This window comes from Mus musculus, chromosome 3, assembly GCF_000001635.26.
Source record: "Mus musculus strain C57BL/6J chromosome 3, GRCm38.p6 C57BL/6J".
In the NCBI taxonomy this organism is placed as follows: domain Eukaryota; kingdom Metazoa; phylum Chordata; class Mammalia; order Rodentia; family Muridae; genus Mus; species Mus musculus.
Genome location: NC_000069.6, coordinates 83,555,060 through 83,568,725, shown reverse-complemented (window position 1 = coordinate 83,568,725; position 13,666 = coordinate 83,555,060). Strand labels below are relative to the sequence as shown.

Below are 13,666 nucleotides of genomic sequence, written 5' to 3'. Positions count from 1 at the left end.
CCACAAGAAGCAGAGAGCACAAGAGAGCAAGCAGACAAATAGAGAAGGATACATCCTACAAAGGCCTGTTTTGCCACCAGGCAGGCCACCCCACAACTATAGAAGTTCTTAACTTTCCCAAACAGCACCATTGGCTGGGTACCATTTGTTTAAATGCTTATAAGATAGCAATATCCTACCTCATTTGCTTTAAGTTATTTTGAATGTGTGAGTTGGGGGAAGGGAAAGAAACTAGACAGTGGTGCACAGTTGTCTCCCACATAAAGAAAATCAGTTATTTTAGATATTAGAGTTTAACCTTTCCTGTTCCATTCTTGTTGAATGGAAATGTCTTTCCACAGGCACACATGTTTGTACACATCCATCTCATGGGCTGTTTAGGAAACGTCCTGGAACCTTTAGAAGGCAGATGTCACTAGGGGTTGGCCTTGAGGCTTTAAAGTCTGGTCTTACTTGCTGTTTACTCCCCATTTCCTGAAATTGGATGTAATGTAACCAACCAGTCTCCCGCTCCTGGTATATTTTCTTCTTTCCTGCAATGCCGCTTCAGCCATGATGGATTCTACTCCCCAGGAACTGTAAGCCCAAATCAACCCTTAAGTTGCTTTCATCATGTTTTTGTTTTTTGTTTTTTTAATCACTAAAAGAAAAAGTATTAAGTATCACTTATTACATATGCTGAAGATTCATTTTCTTATTTTATATGTGTGAATATCTTGCTTGTATGTACTATATTTGTATAATGTCCTTCAAGGCCAGAAGAGAGTGGAACTTGAGTTATAAAATATCACAAGGGGCCATGGGGGTGCTGGGAACCAAACCTGGGTCCTCTGGAAAAGTAGCTAGTGCTCTTAACCACGAAGTCATCTCTCCAGCCTCCTACATGGAAGACTCTTATTCCTCCCTGCATATTCCCCGTTAGCCCTTTTATGTTTGTGTAGGTAGGAAAGGCAAGATCTAGGAACACTAATGGCTCAGAGGTCATACTGCTTTACCCTACACTTTATTTTTCACATAGGATACATCAGTGTGGGCCGGCAGAAGGAGGCTGCACATTGGCCACTCTTAGAACCCAGGGTAAGAGGCTCCTTTTCTGATCTTCTTCCATCAGCTCCTTGACTGGGGCAGAAAGGGTGGTGATTCTAATCTTCCAGTGAAGTCACTGAGGAGGTTTTCTGAAACTGAGCTCCTGTCTCACACTCTATATCTGCCTTCCAACATACGATGTTTCTTCTTATGTACAAACCAGGCCCATTCTTGCTCACATAAGAGACTTCAACATCAGTGAGAAGAGAATGTATTTATTCCAGATGTTTCTCTCTCTTCGTTTTTTTCCCAATGTATTTCTTAAGACTCCTGGTCTTGTGCAATACTCAAGTAGGGGAGATACTTGATGGGTTCATGTATCTTCAAAATCAGTTCCCTAAAGATCCTTAGACCCACAGTTTGTCCTGCCTACAAGATATGCAGGGGTAAAAGATGAAGCAGAATTTGAGGGAAGGGTCAACCAGTGACTGGCCCAGCTTGAGATCCATGCAATGAGAGAGCGCCCACCCTGACACAACTAATGATATTCTGCTATACTTACAAACAGGTGCCTCGTATAACTGTCATCTGAGAGGCTTCACCCAGTAACTGATGGGAACAGATATAGAGACTCACAGGGAAATATTAAGTGAAGCTTAGGAAATCCTGTGGAAGAGGAAGAGAAAGGATTGGAGGAGGCAGAGGGGTCAAGGACACCACAAGAAAATCTTTAGAATCAACTGACCTGGGCTCATAGGGGCTCATAGAGATTGAACTACCAACCAAAGAGCATGCATAGTGAACCCTAGAAGAGGTTGTCGGTGTTTGCCTCCTAGTTGTCATGTGATGAGCTATGTCTTCTACCATGAACTTCTACCACAATGTCCTTCTTTCTCAGGCTCTGAAGCAATGGAACCAATAGACAGAGACTTTTAAAAATCACAAATCGAAGGAACCTTTCCTTCATGTAAGTCTGAGGTATTTTGTCACAGTGATGAGAATTTGAGCATCACAATCACTGCTTACAAGGAATTTGCATATGTTTAGGATCTGACCATCCTCTATACTCAACCATGATATCCGTGGAAAGTCTGCTGCCTGTAGGGGTATCCTTTCATTCCTGTTTTCATCCAGAATTAATGGCTATTGAATGGAACTTAGTGATAAAGGGATGTTAGCAATGTAGATGGTTCATTCATCCAACAACGTTGACATTGAACCAGATCTTTTAGGCCACCAGTAATGCAAATGAACTCATATTGTTCGATGAAAGAAAGCATGGGGTTCCCAGAGAGCTATCTGATGTGTTATAAGCCTGTCACTTCCCTTCTTAAGTCTGTGTTCTTTCCTACCGTGCAAGTCCTACTCAGTAGTTTGTCAGTGTAGAATAATTATAACACCTCATACTCATTGTTGCCATCTGAATCACCATTCCTGATTTCTTACTGCCAAGACTGAGGGTGTCCTCTGCTCAACCCAGAGACACTCAAGTTTGGAAGATCACTGAAAAGCTAGTTTGCTCCTTGCTCTAGTCTCCTAGTTTTCATGTTACTTGTCTGATCCTTCTATTGCCCAATATATGATGACCTAATTATGCTATGTTTCTTAACCACAGTTGGGAAAAATCTAGTCTCATAAATGCTTTATGCCATTTCCTTAGGAAACAATCTGATTTCCTCTTAATTCAGTGAAGAAAAACTGGGTAGCTCATTGCAAACATTCAGCGAGGAGATTTTACAAGCTACACACCTTTTTCTAATAGATAATACCCATGGACTTAATAAGTACCCATGGACTTGAGAAGTAACCCTGGAATAGAAGCAACTTGGTCTTGCTATAGTTTTTGTTTGTTTGGTTTGTTTGTTTGTTTGTTTTTTAGAAAATATAGAGAATCCTAGTTTATAGTTTTGCTCTTTTACTGGGACAGATTAGAATCTTCAAAGTAGATTGATAGAGACATTTCAAGGGCAACACACAACTAGTGATGATAATCATTGCATTAAAACCTGCCCCTTGGGATGCTAAAGCAGTTTTTTTCTATTGTCATCCTCTTCTTTATGTGTCTTGGAGGTCTTAATGTAGACAATCATTTCCTCCTACGACTAGAACATGTTTTTCTTTTAATTGTTATTACTGCATTTATTTATTTTGGGGTGGGTTAGTTGTGCATGTGACTCTGTATGAACTTGCTACAGCATCTGTGTGGAGATCAAAGCAAAACTTGTAGTAGGCAGTTCTCTCTTTCTGCCATGTCACTTCCAGCAAATGACCTCAAATCATCAGGCTCAGGGGCAACTACGTTTACTCACTAAGCTGTCTCTCCAGCAGCCAACACTGGAATCCTGAAGATGTGGACATGAAAAGATTAGTAAAAGATGAATTCAAACGAAGTAAACTCCAAATGAAATATATGTAAGATGAATTCTATTTTTCTGATGTAAATGGCTTTCACAAGGGTGAGTGCGCATGTGCACGTGCACGCACATGAACACACACTTAAACACACAGATTCACACAGACACACAGAGACACACAGAGACACAGACACAGACACAGACACACACAGACACACACAGACACACACAGACACACACAGACACACACACACACACACAGACACACACCAGAAACAAGAGGTCTTTGCAGCATCCTTGGAAGGATATTTCTGATCTTGGACCATAGTGTTTTTGTAGCCTACTTCTAATCCCTGATTCCGAGTGCCCCCTCTTAACCTACATCACACGGAAGGGATTACTGGTGCCCTGACCTCATAACTTAATTTTCTGCCTTTTTTTCCCTTTTGGATTATGAATGCCTACTGGAGTTAGGTTGCAATAACATAATTTGTCACTGTCTAACATGCAGTGTTTGAGGCTTTTGACTGAGCAGAATAAATTATTGTCCAGATTTATTAGTGCTATAAACCCAGAGCAGTAGATGTATTTAAAGTGAGAGATAAGCTACACAGCACTGTGAAAAATTGAATGAAAAGGGTTCTTGTAGAAAATGTTCCCTAATTTTCTGTCTTTTCCACAGTGGCCCAACTCTCTCCTTCTCCATGGATTTACCTGCAAGTAGTTGTCACTGGGCAAGCCATGGTCACCATCTTGAGCCACAGCCCATGTGTGCTCATTAATGTAGATGATCTTCTTCACTTCTGTCATCCCTAAAGGAGTGGGCACAATGGCTCTCTTCTGTCCCCTACTTGGCTCTCCTCTGTTCACTACAGTGCTCTTCTTGTTATTTAGTCTTTATTATAGTTCTAGTTCTTCTTCTCATTTACCTTTTATTGTTACATTTCTACATACATATAAATATATAAACACAACCCACCGAGTCCATTTGATGTTGCTTGTACTACATGTATGATCTTAAGCTGACCACTTGGTATTGGTTAAACAATTCCTGGGCTCCTCATTGAAGAAGATTGATTCGTCCCATCTTGGTAGGCATTAATTAGCTGTAGCTCTTCTCTCAGGGGAAAGGACTTGTGAGATTTCCCCATCCATGCTGGCATGTAAGTTTGTGGTGTTATTGTTCAAGTCTCGGTAGTCAGTCAACTTGGTTCAGATTTCATGGGTATAGATTCCCCATACAAAAGATATAACCTCACAGCAGATAGCCTGGTTCTCTGGTTCTTACAATATTTCCACCCTCCTTTTTTCATAACATTCTCTTCTTAAATGTCTTGTAACTTGCTTGGCCTTCCTTGCCTCATCTCCTGCTTTACAGACTAATCTTTCTTCCCAATCCTGGAGCCCCCTGCTCCAGGTTACTCTCTCATTTCTGGTGTTCCTGAAATGGTGGTCACTCTTCCCCCACCACGTTTTACAGATCTCTGCCAGTTTTCCTTGTGATCAGACCTAGTTCCCCTCTCTTGGGTCAAGGTCAATGAGGAGCCTTTGCTTCACTTTATTCTTTCTTTAGTAAGAATGATGACAGCCATGTCTATGACGAGTAGTCCTGATGCAATACTCACAGTTCTATGGATTTGACATGCGTCAACTTATTTTAATCCTAAATACTTTATAGGCAATTAATTGCTGTCTGTCTAGTAGATTGGGCCAGAGTTCTGGATGGTTATGTGTGGATGGTTTTTTGGGTATATTAACATTTTAATTGCTAGACTGAGGAAAGCCTAATATACTTTCTTGGATGGGTGGGCTCTATCTATTAGTTAAGGCTTCACCAGAACACAACACTAACTTCTCCCAAACATGAGGAAATTCTGAGGCTAGGTGACCCTCCAGCTTGACCTGTGCCATTTTTCCTGCTCTGGGATTCAGCTACTGTCACCACAGAAGCCAATTCTCTTTTATTTTAAAGAGTGGTTTTTTTTTTCTTTTAAAAAAATATGTGTATGATTATTTTGCCTGCACATATTTAGGTGTCACGTGTTTGCAGTACCCATAAAGGCCAGCAGAGCTTAATGGAATCACGTGAACTAGAATTACAGATGGAAAGCTGCCATGTGTGTACCTGCAACTGAACCATGCCCTCTTCATGAGCACCAAATGCTCTTAACCACTAAGCCACCTCTCCAGCCCCTAACCCTTATATCATTTAAAAACATTACAGACTTCTGTCTGGTTCCATTTCTATGAAGGAACTTGAGCAATACTGGTTAGTATTTTATGATTCTCTCATGTTACTGGCACGATAACTAGGTCCAGAGGTTAGCCAGCTTGTTCAAGGTCAACATGAGTACCTCTAAATGGTGGAGTTGGAATTCTATCTGACTCCAGAGTTGCATTCCTCAGCAGAAGGTTGAATGCATGTTGGCATAGAGGAATTGTATTTAAAGAAAGCTGCCAGCACTGGCTAGATACCAGTCCCAGGGAAAGCTTTGAGATGTCAGCAGCCCTGTTGGCATCTTTGGTCTTGCAGAGGTTTACATTTTTTCATTGGCACCCTGTGATGACTTGCAACAGCATTTTGTTTTTGGAGGTGCAATTGTAGGGCCAGAGGAATGGAGTAAGCGTCCCCCCACCCGCAACATGCACTCCCATACGTTGTCTTCTGGAAGCTAGTTGCTGCCTCTGTAGTTTCAGCCTCTCAGGTTATGAGGCATCCGAGTGTTTAAAGTTTTAATAGGCTTAGAGGTGGCTCTAGAGTCCACTGACATCTGCATTCATCTGTAATTTATGGCTGCCCCTTATTTAGTTGGTTTAGTAAATTGTACCTAAGAGTATTCTCTGAGACTCTGCAGTTGGTGTATGGTTTCACCATTCAGTTGCATTTCTATCAACTATTTGGCTCTGCCTTTTGCTTTTGGAAGACATTCTCAAATACTTAATTTAAAGCTTTGGTCTGGGACACACTTTATCAGACTCCCTTTGTGTGCCAGGAGACCCCTTTAAGGTCTATTCTCTGAAGACTAAATTTCCACACACTAACCCGTTTATTTCTGAATTACTCCTAAAGTCACTACATATCCACATAGCAGAAGGCAATGTATGGAGAGTTTAGACCACATAATTTGTGTGGCCTCCTGCCTCGACCCCCACCCCCACCCTTCTCTGATTTTAGTAGAAGGGAAATTCTTTAGTAAGTGGAGAGGGGTGGTGCTTTGGTTACGATTGTGCTTAACCAAAGCATAAAATTAATGTCTTTTGCAAAAATGAAAGAGCTTGCTTTGTTCAGAGGGGGAGAGGAAATGTTTGCCCTCCCTGATTTGTTCAGTCTGACCATGCCCCAAGATTAAACTGGGTGATTATGAATATAATTTATCCCCTTTCAAGTCTGTCAGCATGTGTGTGGATGTGGGGTGTTATGTTTTCCCATGTTCAGAGGGAAGATCCATACTGGGCAGAGTTAGATTGAAGGCAATCTGTAAAGTCCCTGAGGCAATGGATTGGGATTTTGCAGATCATTCTGGGCCTGACCATTCCCTTTTTCTCTCATTATAGACAGCTTCCTTTTGCAGAGCTAAGCTTCCAACTGTGTTGAGGCCTACACATAATGAAGGTATAACTCATTTGTATTATGATTAATAATACATGGTAATTATGTAAGCTCCTAAAAACATAATCCAAAGACAAAAGAACTGCAACAGAATTAGATCCTCCATTCACATGATCAATCTTCCTTTAAGGTCTACGGAGGGATTAGAGGTTAAAATAAATCTGTTAATATTCTTTCCTTCTCCTTCTCCTTCTCCTTCTCCTTCTCCTTCTCCTTCTCCTTCTCCTTCTCCTTCTCCTTCTCCTTCTCCTTCTCCTTCTCCTTCTCCTTCTCCTTCTCCTTCTCCTTCTCCTTCTCCTCCTCCTCCTCCTCCTCCTCCTCCTCCTCCTCCTCCTCCTCCTCCTTCTTCAATGAGTGGACAAAAATCTCACCAGCTTAATGTATCTAGAGGAGAATGAGATTTAGGTTTTAAGCATGTAATGTCAGCTTCTTTCCACATTTTCTTCAGGGCTTGTGTTTTCTTTACCCCATAATGCCCTGAGCCAATTGAGAACCTCTGAGGCAACATAACCAATGCATTGAAGACCAGATTTATTCCGTTTTGCTGACTCTGCCTCCTTATATAATATATATAAACATATATTTGTATATCTAATATATATATTTATTTATATATTTCATATTTATATATTTACACGGTATATATATTTATATATTATATATTTATATATTATATATAAAAATACATATTTAAATACTATTCTAATTACATACACATATATATCCTAATATATGTATTTATTATAAGCTAGGTAGTACATGGAATTTTGTTGTGTCAGCCGTAGAGAACAAATATAAGTTGATTTTCATTTTATCTTCCGTTTCACTAATTTAATCTCTCAATTTTTCCACTTTTAACTTTTATGGTATTTTCCATCAAGATTTGAAGCCTGCATTTTTATTTTAAAACATGTTTCTAGAATGGCAGTTCTCTTTGATGTATTTGCAGTGGAATGTGACACAGCAAGGGAGAAGAAAGGAAATGCTTGTTTATGTCTTTAATACATTGCTTCTGCCAAACCCAAACGATGTCTGGCTGCCTCGTGACAGTGCAGAGTAACTGCGCGGGAAGTGGGCCGGATGAACACTCCTTTAGCATCGTCACTGCAGGTAGATGGACTTGGCTCTAATACAGAACTGTTTGCTCCCCTCACCCTCCATGAACTTCCATGTGAGTGGCTTCTAGAGGGGAGCCCTGAACATGTACACAGGTAAGTGCTGGTAGGTTAACAGGTAGAAGCCACCAGACTTGAGCCCTCCTCATAAAATGGCCTTATCTGTTAGGGTTGCAGAGAGGATGAACCATGAGAATAGTGTGTTATAAACTAAGGATTCCAACAGAAGAAATTGTTATTTACCATAAAGAAATCTGTGTGTTTAATTACGAATCACTTTTGACTTGCTCGTGAAAAGAAGCAAACTTTAAAAAAATATGTATGATCTATATCTGAAGGCAAAAGTTACTTCTTTCAGAACACTCACAAATCTCTTGATACTCAGTCTCTGTCCTCTTTCTCCTGCTAAGCTCCTCCATTGTTCTTCCTGGCTTACATGGATACTCTCAGTCTTAGCTGCCAACCTGTGGACAATGACCTGGACCGTGAGTCCTGTGTCTTCCTAATAGAAACAAATAATTCAGAGGGTCCATCATCACAGGCCCTCAAACCACACCAATATGACATTGGCTCTCCTCATTCTTGTTAACTCTGATGCCTATAGGGGTAACATTTTAAGAAAGCTAATGTGAGTTTGTGAAAACACTTGCTGAAATTAGGGTGCAATTTCTATACTTGAGTGGAACCTGTTCATTGACAACATCTGCAGGGGGATGGATCATGTGGCTACATGTAGCTCCATCTGTTGAATGCTGCCTCCCTTGCCAAGACAGCCTCCAGTGAGCATTGTCAATAAAAGCCCCCTGAACTTCTGTGCTTCCTAGGTTGTACTTCTCAAGGGCCCATAGACTGCAGGGGAGTATCTACTACTTCCATCCTGCTCTCCTCATGCCATGCCCCTGTCAGGATGGCAGGAATCATGTCTCTTCCTTCCCTGGGATGAGGTGGGGCATCTTCTCTTCCCTCCTGCTTGGGATCTTTCTTTCAGTTGGCCAAGGTTGTATGTTCTCTGCATGACATACCATAGTTTTTGAAAAAGACTCTGTATATGGATAAAACTGATAATCACAACACTAATGGACCAGCCAGATGATATGATAATTCTCTCTATATATTTCTCTCTCTATATATATTTCTCTCTCTATATATATATTTCTCTCTCTCTCTCTCTCTCTCTCTCTCTCTCTCTCTCTCTCTCTCTCTCTCTCTCTCTCTGTGTGTGTGTGTGTGTGTATAATCACCTTCCCATATCTATGGTTTCTATAGCTATGGATTCAACCAATGCCAGATCCAAGATATTCTTCCTAAAAGCATCATTACTAAACACATAATGACTTTTTGTTACCTTGCTATTAGTCTCAGTATGACAACCCTTTCTGTGGCATTTACACTGTACACAACATAAAGCAATACAAGTAATATAGAGGTGATTTAAATGATAACTAAAAATACATGTTGTGTGCAAATGCTATACTGTTGTATGTAAGTGTGTAGTTTAACTAGAAATGGCCTGTTTGAATCCTTGCCACTATTAGGAGGTGTGAGCTTGTTGGAGTAGGTGTGGTCTTGCTTTTGGAAGAGTGGCATGTGGAGGCAGGCTTTGAGGTCTCATATGCTCAAGCTATACCCAGTGTGGCACACAGTGTCCTTCTGCTGCCCCCAGATGAAGATGTAGTACCCTCAGCGCCTTATGTGTGTGTTTCTTAGGAATAAACATTCTCTAATAGAACCATGAGAGAGTTCTCAAAATGAGAACACACACAGCAGTGTAACAGAGTGGCATGGATGCACATTTAGGTTTAGAAAAACATAGTTACTCTCAAATGATTAAAAATTAATATGTGTATGTATATATGTACATGCGCATGAGAAATTTATACAATGATCCTTCAATATCCATAGGGATTGGATACCCACCTCATCTCGTCTCCAGCAAAACCTAAACCTATGACACTTAAGTTCCTTATATACTCCTATGGTCTTTATAATGGTTTTATTACTGTGAAAAGACACCATGACCAGGGTAACTCTTATAAAGGAAAATATTTAATTGGGACTGTTTTACAGTTCCAGAGCTTTAGCCTATTATTGTCATGGCAGAAACCATGTGCCATACAGACAGTCATATACACACACATTTATGAATATAATGAAATCATACCCCTGGTTCATATATATGCATAACTCTGAGGGGGCAGAATGGCTCAAGTCACAGCAGGGAAGAATAGAGTGCATATTGTATTTTGAAGTAGGATGTAAATGCTATGTTCTCTACTCATATTTTGCAGTTCAGTATTTTCTTTGCTGCTTGGATTACAAATGATTCAAAGCCCTTAGTTTAGTTTAGCTGTATCAGTCTTTAAAAATCAGAACAAGGGGCTGGGGACATGACTCAGTGGTTAAGAGCACTAGTTGCTCCTCCAGGGAATGCTGGTTTGATTCCCAGTACCACATTTCTGCTCGCAAACATCTGTATTTCTAGTTCCAGGGGATCTGACACCTTCTTCTGGCCTCTGAAGCCACTGTGTACACATGATGAGCAGAGATACATGCAGGCAAAACACCAATTTACATAAAATAAAAATAGATAAATCTTTTAAAAATATTTTTTATTTTAAAACATCAGGAGATTGCTGGAAGAAAAAAATGTATGGTATAGCAGTATAGTAATCTATAGTGAAGAGAAATTAGTGGATGGCTACTTATATTTTATGACATAAGTCAACTCGTTGGATTCAGAAAGTGTGCAGCAAAGAAAACAATGCAGAGTGGCACTGATATCTGGAAGCAACTGTCCTCGCAATTGAAGCGTACACAGCATGAGGAGTTTTGGTTGATGCATGAACAGATCATCACATCACGGGGCAGATGTCCTCACAGGATTACTTCTCGTGTGGGTTTGTCTGAAGCTGATGTGAGGTTCTCTACAGGTGTGTGCTTCTGCCAGTCCTGCAAGAGTCACTCTGGCAGTCACACATAGCAACCCCTCTTTTACACCTTCCTGAATTTGAGTATCTTTCCTCTGCTAGGGTGGACAGGAGGGATTCCATGTTTTGTTTGTTTGTTTGTTTTGTTTTGTTTTGTTTTGTTGACATTTCACCTTTCCGATTGCACTTGCTCATTAATCACTGCTAGTTACACATTTTGGTTGGCAGAATAGAAAGTATACATTTAGGCAACAAAATCTGTGTCCTTTAGCCATTGCACACAATAATGCTATGCTCTTGGGGTTAGGTTTGTAAGGAACAGAAAAGGGGGTGCATATTTAATTGGTCTAATCCTCTACACCAACTGTTCTCTCTGTAAGCCCCTTGAGGAGAGTGGCCAGGCCCAACCACAGACTGCTCTAATGGCTAATTCCCAGCCCTCTGAGAAGTAGAGCCACAGGTCATAAAATCCTATTAATCGGCGAATTTGCCCCAAGATCAGGCCACAAAAACCCTGTCAATGCCAAGCTACTCTATATACTTCCCCACCCCCCACCCCAACAATAACCCGTATATAAAACCTGTCTCCTGTCAGTTTTCCGTGGCATCTTTCCCAAGCAGAGGAAGCCTCCCGTGTCCTTGCCAGTAAATCTCGGTGTGAGGTTTGTTGTGCTGTGTGACTTTGTGGTATCGCTTGACTCCCAGCTGTCAGGATACCTTTCTCCTCAGACATGTAACACTCACACTGTCATACTCTGTAGCAGGAAATCTAATAGCATCATGTTATCTGGGACAAACATTACAATGAGTAGTTCTTTTCTAGAAGTACTTTGACTTCCAAGAAATCATCATAGAAAACCGAGATTGTTTTCTGCTGTCTATAGAGTTGATTTTCCGAGTGAGCATTACAGCCTTTCTGTGACTTTGGTCACAAGACCATCCTGGCACACCTGATTCCATTATTGAATAATGTAACACAGTGCACAGTTGTGGGGGCTTGGTGTTTTCCTTTAGGAAACGTATAGCTTAGATTAGGGGCTTTGGTATAAGGAACTTGTTTACCTAAACATAACATTTGTGTAAAGTTGATAAATATACTCTGGCTCAGCTGTTTGTGGTTCAGTCTAGAGAGGCTGGACCTCCTTGTTGCTGTATTCATCCTTGAGTGAGCCTCTTTCTTTAATTGTCCCTGGTGACTCAGAACACTGACAAAATTCCCAAATTAACAAGAAAGAGAAAACCCATTCAGGAACACAATCCCTGACACAGCTCTCTGCTATGATTATATTGATATTGAAGTTATTGGGTGTTTTGAAATCTATACTGAAAAGACAAGTCTCTGATTTGTTCGTGTGTGTGTGTGTGTGTGTGTGTGTGTGTGTGCAGAGCTGGAGAGATGGCTCAGATGTAAGAGCACTGGATGCTCTTCCAGACCACCCAAGTTTGATTGCCAGCACCTACATGGCAACTCATAACTGTTTTAACTCTAGTTCCAGGGAATCCTTTGCCCTCCTCTGGTCTTCATGTTTACAGGTAAGTGGTATAGATTTACACATACATTTAATTAAAAACAGTAAGAATTATTATTTTCAAGTTCACTACCAAACTTGTGGCTGCCCTGCTGATGTAAGCCTTTTTAAAGAAGCTGAATCAAATATACCCTTCCACTGGGTGTCTGTGGCTCTTCTTGGAAGTTGGCCAAACTCCCTACTTTGTTCTTATGACCACTACACATTACCAGAGCAAGTAACCATCAATGGATGCGACATGGATCATATACGTCTACTGCATGATGTACGTATCTACTGCCATAGTGGATCTACACAAATCTCAGTCAATCTATTTATTTGGAGGAAATATTTCAGGTATATGACTGACCTGAAGTAAATAAATACAGTATCGATAAATCACTGCAGCCCTGTGTACTATATTGGAAACATTCCAACAAAGTTCTCCTCTGACTCAAAAGCTAAGGTTTGTGTTCAAATAGAGTTGCCCTTGAATGCCCTTGGTAAATACCTCTGTTTCCATCTGCATCCACCAAAGGAACATCTTCATGCCTGGAATTGCCTTGCCTCTCCACTACATGTTGTACCAGGCATAACTTCATTTATCGTTTAGAATTCCTAACAGTTCCCTCTTTCTACTAAGGGGGTCAGATCTAACAATTTGTAGAGTTTAGGACATGCCCCAAAACACTGGAATTCTGGGCTGGTTTAGATTACAAGTTCCTTTGCTTGCTTTCTTATAGAACCTGTTGTGGAACACCTAATTTTTCTTTCCTCTCATGTCAAAACAAGTGGAAAACCTGTCAGAGATTAAACTGGTCAGTCTCACCTTGAAGAAAAAAAAATTTTTTTCCAGGAATGTTTAATTTTGGGGGTGTGAAAGAGGGAGAAGATTAGCCTGCTCTCAAGCAGCAGAGGGGGCAGATTCTATGCTCTGCGAAAGTCTTCAGAAGCTGGAGCTACACACATACACACACACACACACACACACACACACACACACACACACACACAGAGAGAGAGAGAGAGAGAGAGAGAGAGAGAGAGAGAGAGAGAGAGAGAGAGAGAGAGAAAAGCAGCCAGTGAAATGGGGTGGGGGAAATCAGAAAAACCCTCCAGCTTGAGA

General features: G+C 40.8%; 1 long non-coding RNA gene across 1 annotated transcript in view; it reads left to right on the top strand.

The window, feature by feature from the left end:
* Positions 1-13,359, top strand: part of 1700028M03Rik (RIKEN cDNA 1700028M03 gene) — an 18,752-nt gene extending 5,393 nt beyond the window's left edge. Inside the window, exons 2-5 of the long non-coding RNA NR_036591.1 lie at positions 6,936-6,993; positions 7,940-8,201; positions 12,523-12,565; positions 13,284-13,359. This is a non-coding gene — a long non-coding RNA (RIKEN cDNA 1700028M03 gene). The remainder of the gene's footprint in view (positions 1-6,935; positions 6,994-7,939; positions 8,202-12,522; positions 12,566-13,283) is intronic.
* Positions 13,360-13,666: the final 307 nt, after the last annotated feature.